General features: G+C 35.2%; 1 protein-coding gene across 3 annotated transcripts in view; it reads left to right on the top strand.

The window, feature by feature from the left end:
- The first annotated feature begins 3,384 nt into the window (after positions 1 to 3,384).
- Positions 3,385 to 13,053, top strand: part of per2 (period circadian clock 2) — a 33,278-nt gene continuing 23,609 nt past the window's right edge. Inside the window, exons 1-2 of one of the 3 annotated variants that reach the window (XM_081375300.1) lie at positions 3,386 to 3,550; positions 12,830 to 12,978. The gene's annotated coding sequence lies outside the window, so the exon portion shown is untranslated. Of the gene's footprint in view, positions 3,551 to 12,829; positions 12,979 to 13,053 lie in introns of all 3 variants that reach the window. The other 2 variants (XM_081375299.1, XM_081375301.1) reach the window with 2 other exon arrangements.

Genomic DNA, 13,053 nt, shown 5'->3' on the forward strand with positions numbered 1-13,053 from the left:
TAAGAATCTGATAAGTGATTTAATTTCCCCCAATGAAACTGAATCCTATAGTGTGTTCTTTTAAATACACTCTTAAAAATACAGTTCTTGATTGACAGCTATGATTCCATAAAGAACTTTTAACATCAATGGAACCTTTCATTGCACAAAATGTTCTTTATAATGGAAAAGTGTTCTTTAGATTATAAAAATGTTCTTCACACTAAGAAAAATGGTTCGTTCTGATTACTGAAAGGTTAGACAAAATAGCATCGCAGCCAAAAAACCCTTTCAGAACCCGTTTGGAACCTTTAGGAAATCATAGCTTCTTAATTTAGGGCCAAAGAAATGGGAAACTCTGTAGTATATGAAATATGTAGGTACAGTTAGTTTAAATACAATTCACAATTAGTTACAGCAAACAGACAAAAAAAGCATGCCTCATTTCACCTGATTTCTGATCTTAAATATGTTTCAGCATTTTTATTGTGTTATTTTATGAGACAAGAAGAGATCATGTTACAGAGTTTATGTCATGAGAATGGAGCTCAGTATGGCAGTTTTGATCAAATTAGGCCAAACAGTTGACATTAAAAATAGCTAATATGAAAGGTTACTGAGTGTGAGTTCAGTATAGGGCATCAAGCCTTTTAATGCAATTAATGCTTTTAAACATTAAATTAATTGTAATTGTAATTATAATTAATATTTTTGCTGCATTCACCATCTTGGATGGATTTTTTTCCCCACCAGGGAAGTCATAATGCATTATGAGATCGTTTTCTCAATGAAGGATACATTCTACCTATGATTTCAACCAAAAGTTGGTCTCTTAGATTTTACATGCAGAAATATGACATTTCGTTGTCTATAAATGTCATTCATTGGAAAACAAAACCCCAAAAAACAAATGGTCACCCCATAATAAAACAATAAGTGCACTTTTTACTGAACACCACTCAAACAATGCGTCATTTAAGAGTCTTGTTAAAGGATTGTTTTGGCCCTCGGTTGTCTTTTATGTGCGTCACTTTCACACCATTTCACAAAACCCAAAAGAACCAATGACAAACACACTCAAACACCACTCAAACAGCCTTGATCTGTCGTGCATCTGATAAAAGTGGAACTATTAAAGATGGTCCACTCAATTCACTGACTCATGGTTTTTTCAGTTATAAAGTGCTTCCGCCAGCACTGTAAACATTACACCCACATGTCCCTGTTGGATCGATTGAACGTTTTTAGAGTGTATTTTTGCTTGCATCCTCATTCAGCCCATGAATGAGGACTTCCCGTTTGATCTGTCGTGCTATTCATTTGTATACTCACTATCAGACCTCAATTATAACCTGGGCTGGAATTCGGGAGACGGAGTTTCAGTTCAAAATGTAAAGGATTTACATATTTTATCAATGTAATAGATTTTCTGAATCTCTGTTTTAAAAATATAAAATATGTTTAGGGTCCCCCTGTAGTGAATCTCGGCAATTTCCATCACTGAGAATAACATTTCATTTTGCAATGTTTTATTCTAATATTTTAATTTCACTTAATTTTTCAATGTTTTATTCTAATATTTTCATTTCACTGGAGAACACAATCACTTTCCTGTAGCTCAAACAGTGGAGCGTTGGTGCTTGCAACGCCGAAGTCATGGGTTTGATTCCCAGGGAAAGCAAGAACTGATAAGAATGTAAGTCTGTACCATGAAATGTAAGTTGTTTGGATAAAAGCGTCTGTCAAGTGCATATATTATCTATCTGGAACAAATGCAATGGCCTTTTGCACTTTCAGAGTTCATTAGTGCTCAGCAACTGCTGGGAACACACTAATGATCAGCTATTAATAATTAATATGTCTTTGCTTGTATAACAAAACACCTGCTGCTTATTGTGCATATATCAGAAAGCTTCTATGGATTTATTGTGACTATGTTTTTGCTTAATATTCTCAGAAAGAGGAGTGAGAAACAGAAAGATAGTGTTTCTGGATCTGTGAGAGTTTTTAGAAATGGTCTGGTGTGATTTGGTGTCCAATCTTGTGGATCCATATTGGAAGAGATAGAAGCCATCTGGGCCATCTGGTGTTATTGAGATTTATTTTAAAGAGATTTGTGTGCATGTGAGAAAAATATGACAGAAAACATTCCATTCATCTTCTTTGAGAAATTTGTGTTCAATCACCTCAAGAGGTCTTGTCCTTGCAGTTTTTTTTTTTTTTTTTTTTTTGCAAAATGCAGCCTAGTGCCATATTCAGTACAACAGCACTATTACTTATGATATTGCTTAAATGGAAGATGGAACAGATATAATGAGCTACGCAAACACAACTGATTGGAAATCATAATCACAAGAATCACAATCGGCATACTTCACCAAAGAATAAAACGGGTTTACCATCACATAAATAGCTGTTTCAGCAGGTCAGACAAGAACATTGCCTTGAAGTAAAAATAAACGAATGCAGGAAGAGAAAAACAATTATTGGCAAAAGGGAAGATGACTCTTCTTCTAACAGACGGGCATGGAGAGAGTCCAAACAGAGAAAGAGAGAGTGTTTTTCACTACTCTACTGTTTATTATTGTGGGCTCTAATAAACTCACATATCCTGGGTGCTTTAAAACACATAGCCTTATACTGTATTTCATGGTACAAATAAAAAGCCTGCTTGGGAAAATGGATTTGTTGCAGAGGATGCTCAGTGTGACAGTAAAATATCAACATTGCAGCTCAAACATAGGCAGTATGCAGTAGGCACTTTGACTACTAAGGGCAAAACAATGAATAGCCTACATGAGATGTTATGCAATAGCATCTGTATGAGATGTTATGTAGCCTATGTGTTATGAAATGTTATGAAAGTGATTGAAATAAACCAGAGTGCAGTCGGGTTATATATTATATGTGTATGTGTATGTGTACATTACTCTAACGTAGATGAACTTCACTCACTGCAAGAAAACAGTCCCTTGATATACCTATAAAACCTACTGGATAATTTCGAGCATCCACCATATAACAACAGGCTCACATGCCGTGTTTCGCTCATACAGGGCGAGACCACATTGACTGTACACACACTTGTATAACCGTTTGTATAACGTTCGGCGTACTCAGCTTCCTAGGACCAACCACAGGCTTTTCCCTCTTCGGTGTCCCATTCACTAGCTCTCTCTTACTACTGATTTGTCCATACGCAACGCACGTAGTCGTCACTGGTCATTGTTGTCCACGTGAGGCGTATGACATACTTATGTAAAAAGACTGGCGGCCCTCTGAGCCAATCACAGTGCGTTCCTGGCATTTCCGCATTTTTCGCATGCAAATTCGCGGCGTTTGGCCAATAGGAGTGTACGGTGGGAGGAGTTTGAATGCAGGTCATGCTGCGAGCTCGAGAGATCCAGGGCACCGGTGTGAGAGACTAGAGAGCAGTCTCCAGCGATGTGTGTCAAACTGACGCTGTGGCTTGACTGGAATTTCAGGACTATGTTTAATTTAGCCGGACAGGACGGAGACCTGTTTTGAGGCAGCCAACCTGTACGAAAAAGAAGACTGTTTAAGTTGTCAGGTAAGATACATTCATGTCGTTTAGAAGACTCGGCTGTTGAGTTGTATAACATTTTCCATTGACTGCAATGTGAACCATTCTCTTAAACAAGTTTATGTCGTAAACACAAAGTGGTGTTCGTACATATACACTGTAACACATATGTGATATACATCGGTTCATTCATATATATGTCAAATATGTATGTTATGTATTAAGCTTAACGTTACGCGTTGCATAACTGTGTCAGTGATTAGGTCATGTTCGGTCAGTGCTCCAGACCAAAGCCCTTTAAATTACTAGTTTTGTCCTCCTTGTTTACCTAGACGAAGAAATGCCATATAACGGTTTTTTTTTTTTTTTTTTTTTTTTTTATTCACCCTAGTTACTGAGACTATGAAACTGCAAAATATTTTGCTAAAAAGCGAACTCTGTAGGTTATGAAACAGCCTAGCCTCGTTTGTCATGTACAGCCATTTTAACATTTATTCCTTGACTCACTGGTATCTGTTTTTGTAACTAGTACTTATTTTAGCATTTTTTGTAATAAATCCAATAGTGTATAATAACTTGCAGCTATTCATTGTGTATTCTATCTTCTAATACTGACTTCTTTAGTAGTCACTTCTCTAAAAATCTTCCAATAAACAACTGGAATACATACTAGTGTTTAATAAATTATAAGTTTAAGTGTCTATTCAGTTTGTTGTAACTACAATATATGCTAGTACTTATTCTAGTAACTAAGAAGTATTTATTCTTTCCTAATGAATATTTATATAAGGAGGAATAAGTAATAGTTTGTGGATAAATACCTTTGCCAATTAATAGTTTCAAGTAAAATGTAAAAACAATTTTGTACCATAAATTACTTACTAGTATTTTAAAAAGAGAAGTACTCATAGCAAAAATATACACTAGTGATAAAAGAATAATTGCTAAAATAGCCTGCCACACATTTCCCTCCCTAAATGAATGAATCTCAATCTGGATCTGGATGTGAACATTATGTCATTGCAGGCTACATATATAATTGTCAGGGGTAGAGTCACGTATGTTAGATAATGCCTTGCTGTAACACATGCCACTGATACACACATCAGACTTATGACAATGAGGCACTTATTGCATAAGTTCTAGTTTACATTAATTAATTCAAAAAACAGTATGTGGTCATTTTAACTAATACTGGAAACCTATAGTTATATTTTCAAATAAATGTTAGCCAGAATTATAGTCTCAGTCACCATTCACTTTAATTTGAATCTTTTTGCCATACAATGAAAGTGAATGGTGACTGGTTTGGAACAACATGACGATGAGTATATGTTGACTTTAAATTGATTTTAAAGGAGTAAAAATAGCTTGAAGTTGGCAGTTGACCACTTATGTCACAGTGTATGCTGGGTAAGTTGTTTGTAGGCTATTAAAACTGACCTACTCATACTAGAGGTGCTCCAAATACCTTAATCTGCCTCTAATGTAATGAGCACATAAACTCTGCATGTGCATTGTGTTTCTGCAAACTGTTTATTTCATTGCATAAACTGTTTTATAGCACTTTTCTGTTTCAAAGCAGCTTTATAGAAAATCATGATGTTAATTTTTATAATATCTTCATCCTTTATTTGCATTTAGCAGATTTGAGCTGGGTGATAATGCAGTTTACATTTACCTATACAAGCAAGTAGTTTAAATTTTCTATATATTACCTTAGTATGTCCAACTTTATCCATCTACACTATACTCGAGTATAGTGTAGGTGGATAAAGTTGGACTAAATATCCAACTTTAAATAAAGAGCTGAGCAATAATATAGTAACATTTTGCGACAAAATTAAAGAAAATCAGGTAGTTGAGATCTTTCTCATGCTGTTTTTCAGCACCTTTGTATCCCTGGTTTTTGTTTAACTGGTCTTTTTCTCAAAGCTGACCTCTAATTGTATTCATCATAATTTGTTTGCAATCATTTCCCAAAATCTTTTGTGTGATATAAGCTAATTTGCATTTTAATTCGCATATGTCATGATCTATTCCATCTAAAATGTACAGGTTTAAAGTACATTTTGAGAATATACAGTTTTGTAGATGTTTTCATTCCACATCTGCTTTGATTTTCCAGAAATAGAATGCCAATTTTCTTGCTTTTTTGTCTCGTATTTAATCAATTTTCTTGGCCAAGACAGTGAATGTTGCAGAGCTTGATCCAAATGAGAACCTAGAGACATGTAATTATTAGATCTAATTTTGGTGATGCTGGAATAATGGTTGCGCACTGACGTAATCAGAAACTGATCATCATCTTCTCTAAACAGTGGTTGGACACCACTATTAAGAATAAATTAAGGATAAATGCATAGATAGTATCTGTAATGGATTCTTTAAAGGGGTAGTTCACCCAAAAATTAAAATTCTGTCAGTAATTACTCGCCCTCATGTTTTTCCAACCCCATAAGACTTTCGTTCATCTTCGGCACACAAATGAAGATATTTTTGATGAAATCTGAGAGCTGGCTCACTTCTTTATAGGCTGCTAGGTAATTTCATCTGCTGGCCCAGAAAAGTTAGTAAAGACATCATTATAATAGTTCAAGTGACTACAGTGGTAAGCGACGAGAATACTTTTTGTAGCTTTAACTTTTTTTTTTAGCACACTAAAAGTATTCTTGTCGCTTGAGGGTGAGTAATTACTGACAGAATTTTAATTTTTGGGTGAACTAACCCAATAAATGCAATAAAGGATGTGCTTTGGGTGATCTGTCTGAGTGGAAACATTATCTTTCTTCAAATATACATGTTGTAGGGCCACATGGGTCGTTGTTGAACTCACTCTGACTATAAAAGAGAAAGTGTGGGCGAGCAGTTTTACGTGATATGTCCGGAGTTGCTCAACAGGATAGGCTGAAAGCGTTGGCACTTGAGATGGGATTGGCTGCTGGGGCAGAGTATGCAGTGGGAGGGTAGGAAGTGATGACGCACGAAGAGTGTCCTCGGGTGCATTTTTATGCATTTAGACTATTCCTGGCTCAGAGCCACACGAACAGTCCAAAACTTTCATTGATGCTATCATTCCAAGTTGCAGCATTATTTTGTGGTTGGATGGGAATTAGATGAGAAACAGAACGGTCATGGAATTAGATTACGCAGAGGATGCGATTTGTGTTAAACTACAGTTTTATTGCCAGTTTTGAGTTTTTTTTTTTTTTTTTTGGGTTTGTTTGAAGGCTTTAAAAGTATTTTTCTGCATTAAATCATTTAACCTTTAAAGAAATGCACAGTATTATGTTTAAAATTATGCACATTCACATAAAATGCGGAATGGCGTCATATTGGTAGCCTAATAAAAGTCATTTTATTCTACATGGAGTCGTTCACCTTAGGAGGGAAGACATATTAAGATAACAAGAAGACCATCAACTAATGGGGGTTTTTGGGGTAAACATGGTTGCATCGTTTGTGGTACAGTTCTTTTGTATGTGCTTCATTAAATATAGAGTTGTTTTACTCAAGATGCCTTCAAAGGAGCTGCTAAAGATGAGCATAATCAATGTCCATCGCATATGCAGATTGATATCTAAAAGTGTGTTTCAGTTTTCTTCTTCACACTATCATGTGGTTAATTAAACTAGGTAAGCTGATTACCTTAAAAGTCCATATATCGCCATCAGTTTAAACTGCTTTGCTTCCTCCAACAAGCGGATGTAATGAGACATGTTCTCATTCATCACATTTGTTCATGTGATGTTCGACATAAAGCCTTCATGGAATAAAATAACATAATAAAATAATAATAAATCTAATTAATTAATATTGGGCATTTGTAGCCAAAAGAAAAAAAGAAAAACGGCTGTTGCAAAATTATTGATTGCACATTTAGTTTATTTGTACAATTGTAGGCTAATTGTGAAAAAAGTGTCTTCTGTAAGTATTTTCATGTGAAGAATATATGGCAATCAAAGTGAGTGCTGTTTCATTTGTGGCTAACTTTCAACTATTACAAGTGCTTGGCTTGCAAATTTGGTTTTACTGCATTACATAACTGACTTGTGCAAACAGAATCTCATAGACATGTATATCATACACTGCAATCTCATTAGATTTTATTAGTGTGTAACTTGAGAAAAGCCTCCCCTTCTAGAAATTAGTCTGACCCACGCACTGCGTGTGAAACCACTGCAAATACATGCATTGATTTCCCTGGAGGGGTTTTCCAGCTACTGCCCTGGTCCTGCTGCTTTCACCTTCTCTGTTGGCTATCCATACAGTAGATAGACAAGCATGAGTGCAGATAAGAAACTGATTGATAGTGCTTTTATTTCCTTGGCGTACTAGAGACTGGAAACGACATAAGGTCATCCTGTGTTGGCTGAAACCAGTTACAGCTGGATACTCTTGTAGTAAAATCAGGATAAACCCTTTGCCTTTCTTTGCTATGCACGCTGGGTTTGGAGGTCACCAGAAGCCACAAGAAACTCTTATTAAACAAGTTACTATTCGTTTGCTCACCTGTCTGAAACCCAATTTTTAAAGTTGTTTCAGAGAGCTCAAAAAGTCCCAAATTCTCGGCTATGCATTGCAATAATGCACAGAGTAAATAAAACATGCTGAATTTAGCTTTAGCAGGAGGATGAAGACACTTACACAACCTAATCTGGAGGTCTCACATGTGTCTTCTTGGAAAGATTTGGTTAGCCAGCTACCTGCTGCCAGCATTATTACCAAACAGCTGTTTACAAGGGCACTTTGCAATATGACTACCAGAAAGACCTTAGTATTATGTAAGTGCAGGCGACACTCAAGCAGCTACATCATTACGAACATTTTTGTGAGTCACATTATAGGGAATGAAAGTTATTCAGCCATGTGCGTAGGTAGTTTTAATGTGCTTGCTTTCTACTTTTACAAAGTAAGCAACATTTATAAACAAAGTATTTACTGACTGAAATGAGTCGCAATCATGTAGTTAATAAAATAAAATTTCCCCAAACAACATCAGGGCTCAATGCTAAAGATTTCTGCTAGTCTGATTGGACCAGTTCAATTTTCACTCTTCAACCTGTTTGAGTTTTGGTACTGATGATACTCAAACTGAAAGTACAAAACTAGGATGATGTATATTGTGGTATTGCATAGCAACACTGTAAGTTCATGAATCTGTACAGTTTCAAACTATTTAAATTTTATCCATCCAGAAGCACAAATGTGTGTCAGCAGTAGGACTGGGCAAAAAAATCGATTTTTCGATTAATCGTTTTTTAAAATGTGGACGATTCAAAATCTATACTCAAAAGCCACAAATTGATTTTTTTCCGTATTTGTTTATCTATCACCCAAAAGCCAGTATTAGCACTGTTTATAGCCTTGTTACAGCTAATGCTGTGAGATTTTATGTGTGTTTTATCTTAAACATAAAATAATCTGATCCTGATTGATCAAGGCGTGCGATTGTTCTGACTTGTCAAATTTCAGCATAAATTTTTTTCATCTTGTATCAAAACCCTGTCCATTCATTGTATGCATTTGAAGTTGGGTTATATACCCAAGTGTCCCTAAAATAAAAAGTGTTTAATATACAGGTTTGTGGCTCTTAATTTCTTTTTATTAATTAACCACTTGTAAACTTATGTTCACTGTTCTTTTTTATAAATATAGGATTTGTATTAAATCTATATTCATTGAGTCGAATCGGGAATCGAAATCGAACTTAGAATCGAAACCAAATCTAAATCGAATCGAATTTAGAGCTTGCGATTTGCGAATCGAAATCGAATCGAACTGGAACATTTGAATCGATACCCAGCCCTAGTCAGCAGATTGTGTAGTACAGCCTAACAACAGTTTTACAACACCTAACAACACACACACACGCTACTCCGGAAGAGTGTGCTCTTAAGCCGTGACCTGGTGACAGAGGATTTACATCATGACATCATGGAACACAGACATCAATCTCTGTGTCTAATCTTTTCAGGATTGTTGAACTCTTATGTCTAAATCAAATATCAAGACTTGAGTCAAAACATATGCTAATAAATAATAATCACTTATTTAAGTAGGCCTATATGAAATAATGTTGAATTGTTTTGAACTCCTGGAATATTTGATGAAAATCATACATTGAATTTTACATATTGTAAATTTGGTTTTGATGCCAAATGCAAGTACTGAAGTGTGTCAGAGGGTTTTGATATGAATCAGGTTTTGTAGCCTAAGAAATATTTGCACCATAAAAGATGCATATTTGTGTCACCACCTACTTTAATTTGTGCTAATTGTGTAAAATTGTATTAAAATGCAAGCATCCAAGCAATATTATCTATTTCCTTTCAGAGCTGTCTGTAAACTTATGTAAGTCCTTATAAGTAGTAGCCCATGTGCCACTGCTACACATTCAATTACGTAAATGTCTCACTTGATACTGAGTTATAAAACCGTCTGCAAGGTGGTTGGTTGTAAGGTTCATTTGTATATCATTAGGTTTAGGCTTTGTTTGTCTGATCTTTACTTGGTTAACATTACAGTAGATTATAATTTTTTGGTGTTGAGTGGAATATTAATATTAAATGTGCAATTGATTGAATTAATTGCAATGCTTATTATTCAAATTAGTCAAAATATAATTAAGAAACATATTATTAAGTAGTTTATCATATATTTATCGTATTTGTCATTTATCATATGACTACTTAGTGAATGTTCTTTTTATATAGTCTTTTTTGTAGAAGAAACTGTTGAATTCAGCTAATTACACCAAGTTTTTGCACAGTATATGGGGTAGTAGGATAGGCTACCTGATCAAATTGAATGCCTTGTTGCTTGATTTTAGTGTTCTGTTTTTTTGTGATTGACTCTGTACCTTCAAATAAAACTTTTTTCAATTATTCCTTAAAAAGGTTGTTTAAAATAAACAAGAATTTTTAATAAAACTTGTTGTGAGCTTATTGGGAACAGGGGTGTGCTTAAAGGGTACAAAACGTACCCATTAAGCACAGCCAGACTTTTTATATTTAATGATGTACATCTTAATTGAAATACTTTTGTCATTTAAAATAAAATGAAATATTATAGTGTGAGAGATTAATATTTTATTTTAAAATAACTTCTTGTACTAAAACCAATATCTTGTGCACTAAAAATGTCTCAATGTAGATTTTGGTGAGCTTAATAGGTACGTTTACCCTAGTCGTTGGTCTTTGAGCTCAGTGCCCAGAATAAAAGTGCTGAATCAGCAGTGAGATTGTGACTTTGAACTTGTTAAGCAATGCTGGCTGTGGTCTTTGACATTATATTTTTAGCAGGTTACGTTTACTTAAAAGGCCAGGAAAGGTACATGAATTTGCCTCGTAAAGTAAGGATTTTGAATATTATTGGCCTGACTGCTTTGAATATCATTGCATAATTTGTCTTTGTGTCTTTTAACAATGCAACATTGGTTCAGATGTACGTTTTACATCTAATGGATACAATTGACATTGCAGTTTATTTTTCATTATTAACACACATTTTTATTAATCATTGATTTTTAGACTGTAGATCTGATCCCATGTGTTAGCCAGTGTGCTTTTCCCATGGGCACCTATGATTGTATTATAAAGAGATAACAATATAAGCCTGTCAGCTGTAATTATATTAAATTGCAGTGTTCTGCTTTATGGTCCCCATGCAGGCAACTATATCACATGAAGATGCCCCTAGGGTTTGAATAAAATCCGCATTAATGGATTATAATGTGTCAGCTGCAGGTCATGACTAGAGAGCACTTACTCTGACTTTAAGAAAGATCTAGAGAACTGGCACTGTCATTTTCTCTAGGTTAAAAGGTTACAGTTAAAAGAGTCATATAAAAGGCTGAATGCCACATTTACACATGCTGAGGTTTACAGCTTTTTTGCTTGCGTCAAATATATGGCATATTAAAAAATTCTGTTAATGTTTACTTAATTTTCTTTCTCATTCAACAGTGTCAGTGCTTGGCTAGTGTGTCACTATGCAACAGAAAATACAAAGGTTAGCGTTGTTGTGTCATCGCCCTGTGGGTTACTAGGTTACAGTAAGGCACTCAGCCAGACATAAGATTATATGTGCTCATAAGTCAGACAGGTGTGATTTGGGTGGAGCACCAAGTGATATGCGTCAAAAAGTTATTGATACTGGTAGGGCAGGTCTTACGTTAGCCGTTTGTGATTATATCAATTATATATTTTGCTGTACTTTTTATATGGGTAGGACTGCTTAATTTACATGTGAGAATGACAAAAAAAAAAGAATAATAATAATAACATGTGCCAAACATGTAATGATGAAAAAAAAGTTGTTAAGTGGCAGAGATTGACCAGCAACCATGCAACATGGAATATTAATGTAGATTATAAATACTGCAAAATTAATGCAAAAATATAAGTGGCTAATCCAATCTGAATGAGTTAAAAAAGTATGCATTTTTAAAGTGCAATTCACTATATTTTTCAAACATATGCATTGCCACATAATTATTTAATAATTTCAATGAGGATAATCAACTGGCCCCAAAGTCATTTTTAGTGGGTGTATGATGTAATTTGTATTTTGTAATTACCTTTCAAGTTCACACAGGTGTTTTTGCAGTACTGTGTATATATTTATATATATATATGTGTGTTACAATGTATGTAATGGGTCTACCTGAAACAATATATCAGTCATGCATGGTAAATCTATTCAGGTCTTGGTCACACAGGAAATCCACTAACGTACTCTACTCTCTGGCAATCCTACAGGTGTATTTTAAGCTCTTGAGTAAAAGAGTTGTGAGTCTTGAAGGTGTCTTTCCTTAATATGGTCCATCTTAGGTCCTGACCAGGAAACTTGGCTCAGTCTTCTCTACTCTGTTCAGACAGCTATTTATTTCTTTAGAGTAAAGGGATAAGAGTTTATTTTTTTCCCCTGCCATTTTCATGGAAACATGAAGGGATAAAAACCAGCCATGGCCTGCTGTTGGTCCTGTCTAGGCCAACACCTTTAATGTGCACATGCTGGGATTAATCCTTTGAAGGAGGCCGTGTTTACAAGCCGAAATGCCACATCTGTTTAGTTAAAGGACACAAGGGGACACCAGGATCGTCCACCTTTGAACTCTTTGGGTCCAGACAGAGGCCGACCTGCCTATAGATTTTACCTCAGTATTTAATCAGACAGTGTTTTGCATGCTTTACTTTGATGCTTGATCTGGCTTAGTGATGAATAGTCATGAATTTGACTTTCAACTTTTGCTGTTATAGAAGAAGATTGTGGAACTAAAACATGATTGTATCTCCTGTACAGGGATGGCATGCAGATTTTCTCTGTCCCGTCTTGCCCTGGTTTCTTTTGACGTGCTTAAGTGCATCATCTTGTTCCTTTGTCTAAAGGGATGGTCACACTTTCCATTGACATCAATTCAGATTTGAATTTCGCTGCGTTCCAAAGTTCAGGTTTGTGTACTTAGACTTGTGAACTCGTGAATTTGTGAGCATTGCAATTTCCATTAAAAAAAAGTGTTCTCAAAG

The sequence above is a fragment of the Scardinius erythrophthalmus genome (assembly GCF_964197995.2).
Source record: "Scardinius erythrophthalmus genome assembly, chromosome: 9".
Classification (NCBI taxonomy): domain Eukaryota; kingdom Metazoa; phylum Chordata; class Actinopteri; order Cypriniformes; family Leuciscidae; genus Scardinius; species Scardinius erythrophthalmus.